This window comes from Castanea sativa, chromosome 1, assembly GCF_040712315.1.
Source record: "Castanea sativa cultivar Marrone di Chiusa Pesio chromosome 1, ASM4071231v1".
In the NCBI taxonomy this organism is placed as follows: Eukaryota; Viridiplantae; Streptophyta; class Magnoliopsida; order Fagales; family Fagaceae; genus Castanea; species Castanea sativa.
In genome coordinates this window covers 71672501-71681413 of record NC_134013.1, presented here as the reverse complement: position 1 = coordinate 71681413, position 8913 = coordinate 71672501, and the positions used below count along the sequence as shown (strand labels likewise).

The following is an 8913-nucleotide window of genomic DNA, read 5'->3' as shown; positions in this document are numbered from 1 at the left end:
AAGTCGAGTTATAGCTAGGTATAAATAAAAAATAAAAAAAAAACTTGCATGTAACTCGATTTTATGGAGGTTGAGTTACAAAACGCCGCTATAAGTTCTTAAAAACGTCATTATAGGCTCCTTAAAACATCGCTATATGACTCTAGATATTTTTATTTTTTTAAATTCAATTTTGAAAAAATCGAGTGTCAAAAGAGGGGCATTTTCCTAATTAGTTTGAAAAAAGGGGCATTTACCCTTTTTTTTTGTGCGAAATGGGCATTTGCCCATTTTCACTTAAGTATCATAGAGATTAAAATGACTTCACTCCAAGTGGGAAATAAGTTAAGTAAATTCAACTTTTCTTCCTTTCCAAATTTAGTCAATCTTGGATCTTTCACACACTGAGCTCACAAGGAGGGTCCCATTAGAGATTGACACCCTTTCGAAACTCATCTACCTTGACCTATCCCATAATAATCTTATTGGTGAGTTGCCTCTTTCACTTGCAAACCTCACTCAACTAGTGACTTTTAACATTTCTTATACTCTAATAAATGGTTCTATCCCTAAAGAATTGGGAAATTTAAAGAATCTTCTTGCTTTAAATCTGAGTAGTAACAAATTTAGCGGACCAATCCCTCCAACTCTTGGCCTTTTAACCAATCTTTCCAATTTGGATTTGTCTTTTAATGAATTCAATGGTTCTATAGAGTCTGAAATTGGATTGTTAAAGAATCTATTAAAATTGGACCTACAACAAAACAGTTTCATTGGTCCAATCCCTCCATCTCTTGGTTATCTAACCAATTTGGTCATTTTATCTCTTTCTTTGAACCAAATCAATGGTTCCATTCCCCTAGAAATTGGCAACTTGAAGAATTTGAATTACTTGTTCCTCAGTGATAACATGCTCATTGGTCCGATCCCTTCTTTTCTAGGCAAGTCAAGCAATTTGACATTTTTATCTCTTTCTTCAAACCAAATCAATGGTTCCATTCTTCTTGAAATTGGAAACTTGAAGAATCTGAATCAATTGTACCTCAATAATAACATGCTCATAGGTCCAATCCCTTCTTCTCTAGCTAATCTAACCAATGTAACATTTTTGTCTCTTTCTTTGAACCAAATCAATGGTTCCATTCCACCTGAAATTGGCAACATGAAGAATTTGAAGTTCATGTACCTCAATAGTAACAATATCACTGGAGAGATCCCAATTGAACTTTGGGGTTCAAATCATATAAATCACTTAAATCTCAGCTGTAATAATCTTATAGGAAACATTCCCGATTTTTCAAATTCTATAAAAGATATAAACTTTTCATACAATTCTTTGCATGGTCGGATCCCAAATGGCTACTTAGATTATACACCTTATTATTTCATCGGCAACAAAGATTTATGCGGTGATATCAAAGGCAAGGCCGGCTCAACAGTAGATGCAATTGACTAAAGCCCCAAATAAAAGAAGGTCCCATTTGTAAAAAAAAAAAAAATTATATATAATATATTTATCTATATATTTTAATTAAAAAAATTTAAATATTTTTATTGGTTAATAAAATGCATTAAAAAAGTTCATTATATCATAAAACGTAAAAGATTAAAAATAAAAAAGTCAAGCTAACAAAATTAAATTTTAGGAGATAAATTTATTAATTAATTCTTGAAATATGTTAAAATCAAAATTAAGACCAAACAAATTTATTAATAATACAACGTAATTATAATTGTCTTGAAATATTCTAAAATAGAATTATAAATTTCAATGACAAAAAAAAAAACCTCTTATCTTTCTATCTCTCTACCTCTTCGCCTCTCCATCTATTTTCTTACGGTTTTACCTTTCTTTTCTTCATCTTCATTTTCATCTTCATCTTCATCTTCATCTTGATCTTTTTCCATAAACTCAGTCAATCTAGCTTTGATTCCAGCGTACCAGTCACCAGAGACCAGAGCCAGAGGTATTCTTCAGTTTTTCCCATCTTTCTCTAGTTGTCTTTGTCTTTTCTGAAACTGAAGAGGCTGAGTCTTCCATTTATTTAACTTTATATATATTTTTAGTTTGTTCACACTTTCAGTTTTCACCACACAATGGGATAAGACACATTTTTTTTTTTTTTTCATAGCTTTTCTGACTGGGACCCTCTCTGGACCTGTGGACCACTGCCAATCTGCCATGATAATTGATATTTGATAGGACATATTTTTACTTTTGAACTTAGCCATAGAAATAGAATGACTGGAATCAATGGATGATAGGAGTAGTGGAGGGTTTATCACGTTTTTTTGGTTTAGAGGAGTATAGGCTCAGGCTGTAGACTACACGTCTACACGGTTTCTCACCTTTTTTGTGCTTCCTGTAGTGCTGTACAGCCCGAGGCGTTATATCCTGCACCCGGCATATATGCCGGGTGTCTCACACAGGGGCGGGCCCCATACACTGTAGGGTCCGCCCCTGTGTCTCACACCCGGCATATATGCCGGGTACAAGATATAAAAATTGGTACAGCCCATGGTCTTAAGTGTCTTACCCGGTTTCTCACACTTTTTTTTTTCTTTTTTTTTTCTAACACTTTATCTATTATTATAAATTATTATACCAATTAATAATTTGATGTATATTATATCAAGTCATTTGTATTATAGTTATATTAATTTATTAAATCATGTATTAAATTAATTTTTATTTGTGCAAGTTTAAATTTTAAAGTAGTTACGGCTTTAGAAAAATTGCAATAACCAAGTTCTATTGTTCTATACTTTAGATTTTATTTTTAGTTAAATTTTATTTTTAGAGAAATTAAATACAAAAACTTAATTAGTAATTTTGCATCTCAAAAACTAAGGAAAATAGATTTTAAATAAAAAAATTCAATATATAAATATTATTTAATTAATATTTATAAAAATACCCCATTTAAAATTTTCGCTTAAGGCCCCAAAAATGGTTGAGCCGGCCCTAATCAAAGGTTTCCCTCCTTGCATTTCATCTTCCCCAAACAATAATGTATCAATTTTCCATCAAATAAAGTTTTTAGTTCCACTTAGCTCTTTGCTTTGGCTTTTACTTCTTGGGTGTTTTCCTCTTTCGATGTTGGGCTAGGAAACCTAAATTAGAGCAATCAAGGGAAACAAAGGATGGGAACTTGTTCTCCATATGGAATTATGATGGAAATATTGCATATGAAGACATCATTGAAGAAAACAAAGGACTTTGACATTAGATATTGTATTGGAACAGGTGGTTATGGTAGTGTTTACAAAGCACAGTTGCCCAGTGGTAAGGTGATTGCCTTGGAGAAATTTCATCGCTTAGAAGCTAAGGATCCAAATTTTGACAAGAGTTTCAAACTCTAGACTTTGAAATCTAAGTTGAAGGCTTTTCTTTTTGATTTTGAGACGGCTAGACTTCTTGATCCTAACTCTTCCATTCAAACTCTATTTGCTGGGACTTATGGTTATGCTGCTCCAAGTGAATTATTCTTTTTAAAACATAACCTACACTCCCACTTGGTATTTTAAAAAGGTTAGCCATGTAGGGTTTTATTGATAATCATGCTACTTAGCTTACTTTATTGTTTGTTATATGAACCGAACCATATATGCATGGTAGTAAATAATCACTTTTACAATGTAATTTTTATAACTGATCAACCTCTTTATAAAAGAATTATAGAATAAGGAAAGGTTAAAAAAGAAAATTAATTAACAATGAGAGGAATTGTTTTTTATAATACATTTTATTGTTTAACATTTTCTTTCTTATACAGAACTATCATATACTATGGTGGTGACGAAAAAGTGTGATGTTTATAGCTTTGGTGTGGTGGCACTAGAAATATTAAAGGGATGACATCCAGGTGAACTCTTGACTTCATTATCATCAACATCACCTCAAAATGTGATGCTAAATGAAATTTTAAACCAGCGTCTCCTACCTCCAAACCATCTAGTTGCACGTGATGTTTTCCTTGTTGCTACAATTGTATTTTCATGCTTACGTTCTAAACCAAAGTCTCGACCAACAATGAAATGGGTGTCCCAAGAATTTGTTTCTCATAAGAAACCAAATATCCACCCTTTACATGCAGTTTCTCTTTGGCAGCTGAAGAACCAATAAACTTATAATCATACGGTTGGAGAGAGTGAAAATTGTTCAATTGAGAACCATATTGTTTGATGAACTTCTATTAAAAAAAATTCAATGTGTTGTGTATTTTTATTTATTATTTATAAGTTGTATTTTGCTACATGAAATTTATTTCTTTATTAATCTGTATTTTGCAAATTGAAAAACAATTATTCTTTATCATCTATATATATATATATATATATATATATATAACCAAAACTGAGAGAAAATTCAATTAAATTATAAACTAGAGTCTAATTATATGCCATGTGTCTCATCTAATTTTTAAATTTGTGTGTCAAGTGAATTATTAGATGCAAAAATCAAAAGGTCTAAATTCAATTAGATTCTAAAATAAATTTTAATTGGAGTTCAATTATGCGCCATGTGTCCCATCTAATTTTTTAATTTTTGTGGCAAGTGAATTATTCGATGTAAAATTGAAAATTCTAAATCCAATTAGATTTTAAATCACACACACACACACACATATATATATGTACTCATGCATATACATGGAGTTACACACTAATTTTTCTAATGACTTACATCTAGAATCCTCATAAGCAATCATGGAGTTCCTGCAATTTTTTCCTGAGCTCAACCAATCCCCTTAACTAATAGATGCTAGTTAGGGGGGGGGGGGGGCATCTTCTAAACCCAGCCCCAGTCTAAGTATAAGGGGGTTTGGCTTCAGGCTCCAACTCGATCTTGTGGTAGACTGCCCTCCTAGGGGGCACTTGGCAACTCACTCGTGGGGCATGATATCCCAAAAATCCTAAAGTACTTGCTGCACTTCCTGAGAAAGAAGTCGTCTTGGTATGGGATCTGCTCTTCTGTTAGCATGAACATGAATTAGATTCTATTCATCTTCTTTATTCTTAAAAGAACCCCCCACCCGAACCATTCTTAAGACCCCCAAGCCCTCTCGAATGAGTTCTACTATAGTAGCTTTCAACGTACACCCGGGGACAAATCTTTCACTCACTGAGAAGTGAAAACTTGTAACTAGATCGTCTTGAAGACGGATGCGACTGGAAGAAGTGGCATTTGGAAGTGTTGCTAACTTAACATTTAAGTTTCGACATAACAAAGCTTGCACTGTCTTTTTGCACTTAAGCGCAAAGCGTGCCATTGGTAATGATTTTGCTACCCTGAACCCCATTTATATGCAGCCAATAAGATATCGCAGTACCTTAAGGCAACAGCAGGTCAGGGTTTATTCTTTTCAAGCAAGTCAGACCTACACCTGAAGGCCTTCACAGATGCAGATTGGGCTTCCTGCCCTAATACCAGAAGGTCAGTGACTGTGTTTTGTGTGTTTCTTGGTGAGTCCTAAATCCCCTGGAAGTCTAAAAAGCAACAAACTGTTTCAAAATCCTCAACAGAATTAGAGCATCGAGCCATGGCAGTAGCTGTTTGTGAAGTCATTTGGCTTTTGTATTTACTTAGTGATCTTCAAGTCAAACACCCTTAGGCAGCTCTTCTCTTCTATTACAGTCAGGTAACTCTTCATTTCTGTGACAGTCAGGCAACTCTTCATATTGCTGCAAATCCGGCTTTCCATGAAAGAACAAAACATATTGAGATAGATTGTCACCTAGTGAGAGATAAGGTTTTGGAAGGAATCATTAGAATGCTACATGTTAAGACCAATTCTCAAATTGCAAACTTACTGACAAAGGCTTTAAATGCTCATCAATTTGCTTTTCTTGTGTCCAAGTTAAATATGGTCAATATTCATGCCCCTCTGCCACTTAAGGGGGGGGGGGGGTGTCAAGATAATACAAAGAAGAATAGAGAGAATAGAAAGGTTCAAGACACACTGCAAGATCAAGGGAAGAAGAAAGTTCATAACTCTGCTTAAACGACAGTGAGCAGAGTTTGTATGTTGTTTTTATTTTATTCTACATGACATGTAGTTTTGCATTATTGTGTATAGTTTTAGTAGTATGTGGACAGCACGTGAATGGTTGTTAGTTCTGTTAGTTAGGATTAGAGGGTAATTCTAGTAGTTAGTTAGTTCCCTCTGTTTTCCCTTTCTCGTGTATATATATACAGAGCACTATAATTCTATTTCAATTGAATGTAATATAGAAATTCATCAATTCCAGATTCTTCTTTCTCTATTTTTCCAATAGGTGTCTCAAGAATTTCTTTCTCGTAAGAAACCAGAAGTGAACTCCTTACATGCAGGTTCACTATGGCTATTGTGGAACCAAGAAACTTACTCGGTTAGAGAGAATGAAACTTAATGAGGACGTGGTTTTTGTTCAATTGAGAACGATGTTTGATAAGCATCTATTGAATACATACATATATACATATATATATATATATTCTTTTTTTTAATGATTTGTAGCCTGTACTTTGCAAAATTAAATCCAAGTCTATATCGATCTGTAGTTTTCAAATTCAAGTCTATACCACTTTTCTATTGAAATTTAACACATTTAGAATCCTCATAAGCAAATCGTGGAGGCCTGGCTCATCCATATGCATGGTTCTTGACTTGAAGAAATACTTGTATTAGTTATTCCTTGTGTTTTTCAACGGCCAAAGACACGCTTCAAAGGAGAATAGGGAAATAAAATATACATGACAAGTTAGGGTCTCTGATGGTATGTAAGTGCAGTGAATACGAATCATCTATATCTTTTTTTGGGTTCTACATATTCCTAAAAAAATAAAAATAAAAATAAAAAAAACCTTTTGGGTTCTATTTTATACTCTATCACTTACAATTTATAATGTATTCCTTTTTCTTTCTTTATGAAATGGCTAAAGTCTAACATGGAAAAAAAATATTTCACACATGCCATATCATGATTCGCGAAGTAAGAAGTAAAACACAAAAAAGTGGTAATTAATGTGTCTTATAGGTGCTGCATTAAAGAACCAAATAATGTATAAATTTATTAGGCCAACATGGAGTTCAAATATAATTAAATATAAAGACCAAAAACATTCGGGCTTCAAATCTTCATCCCTATTATAATTTTAACTATCAACTAGCCTCATCACACATACTTTACGCGTGCAATGAGGCTTTCTTTCTTTCTTTTTTAGTGGTTGTAGCAAAAAAAAAACTATGTTTTTTTATTTTATATATATAATTTTTATTTTGAGAATCTAATTTATAAGTCGATAAAAAAATTTGAAAATCAACAAGAGAGTAATCATATTTTTTAGGTAATGTTTTAGTGAGAGTTATGGTTGTATTTTTACCAGATCATCCTTTAATTTTGTCTATACTTAAATATAGGAATATAGAGATATTTTAGAACAAAAAAAAATACAGTCCAAATAAAAAAAGTCCCTTAAATAATAATAATAATAATAATAATAATAATAATAGGCTTGGGATGATAATATGTCAAAATGACAAGAAAAACAAAAAACGTTAGAGCATTAGGGCGGTTTAGTTTGTATTGGGTGTGTATTAATTTTCTATTTTCATTTTCTGTGCTCATTTTCTATACTCAAATCTTGTACTCATTTCCAGTTTCTAACTCATTTTCTTGTTTGGCACCAATTTTTTGCTCTAATTTTGTATTGTATTCCTCACTATTCCCTAGCAACTCCACCAAATACAAAGGCAGTTACCTCACCTGCTAGAAACATCATCTTCTACACACGAACAACTAAGGGGCCATTTGATAATATTGTTCCAGTAACTTTGTTTTTATTTTTTGAAATGTGTAGATAAAAAAATGTGTAGAAATGCATATAATGTTGTTTAAAAACTGAAAAATATGTATTTAAACACATGTATCAAACAGAACTTAAATTTCAACAATTACCTCTTAACAAATGTCAACAATACCTCAATAAAAAATCCTTCGGTACCTTTTCAACAATCCTTAACCCATAAACAAACCCCAAAGCGAAAACAAACCCCAGAAAGAGTGAGATTAGATTTCGCTCAAGAAAGAGTGAGATCCATTGATCGACAAAGATGGGTTGATACGGACATCAGAGCTTCATGCTTCGCAGCAGAGCTACCAACCATCGCCACCCATGCCAATCTCCCCTTTCACAAGTAGATCTGCTAGGGAGAGAGCGAGAGAGTGAAAGTAGATTAAAGAGAGAAAAATAAATTGAGAACAGAATAGGCAGGGCCATCATCGTCACCCACCCTCGTCAATCTCCCATTTCACATGACGATCTGCTAGAGCAAGAAAGAGAGCAAGACAGTAGTCACAACACACAGAAAGAGCAGAGGTTGAAGAGAAAGAGCTTCATGGCAGAGCCACCATTGCCACCCAACCTCACCGATCTCCCCTTTCACACGCCACTCTGAGAGAGAGAATGAGAGAGCAAGAGGCTCAAGATAGAAATGGAGAGAGATATTGAGAATTGAGAGAGATGAGAGACAAAAATGAGAGAGAGAGAGAGAGAGAGAGAGAGAGAGAGGCAGAGAGTTTGATGGGACAAGTCAGTGTTAATGGGACCCACATAATTGGTTTTTTTTTTTTTTTTTTAATTTTTTATCGAAAATGCTCCTATATTGATTTTCAAAAGAATGAAAACACCAAAAAATTGTATTTATTTTCATATTCAAACTCACTTTTTTTTATACTAAAATGAAAACCGAATACAAATATGTAAACCAAACCAATTTTTTGTAATGGGCCCTAAAAAAATTGAAAATGAATACAAAAAACACCACTTTTTTCTTCAAACCAAACAAGCCTTAACATTTAGGAAGAATTATCTTCCAAAAAACTTTTTAGCTATTATTGGGTTATAGATTAACCCAGTTAATCAATTCAATTGCTCAAATTGATTAATTA

The 8913-nt window shown here is 33.1% G+C and overlaps 1 pseudogene; it reads left to right on the top strand.

The window, feature by feature from the left end:
• Window positions 1-297: 297 nt before the first annotated feature.
• Window positions 298-4165, top strand: LOC142633663 (uncharacterized; annotated as a pseudogene).
• The last annotated feature ends 4748 nt before the right edge of the window (window positions 4166-8913 follow it).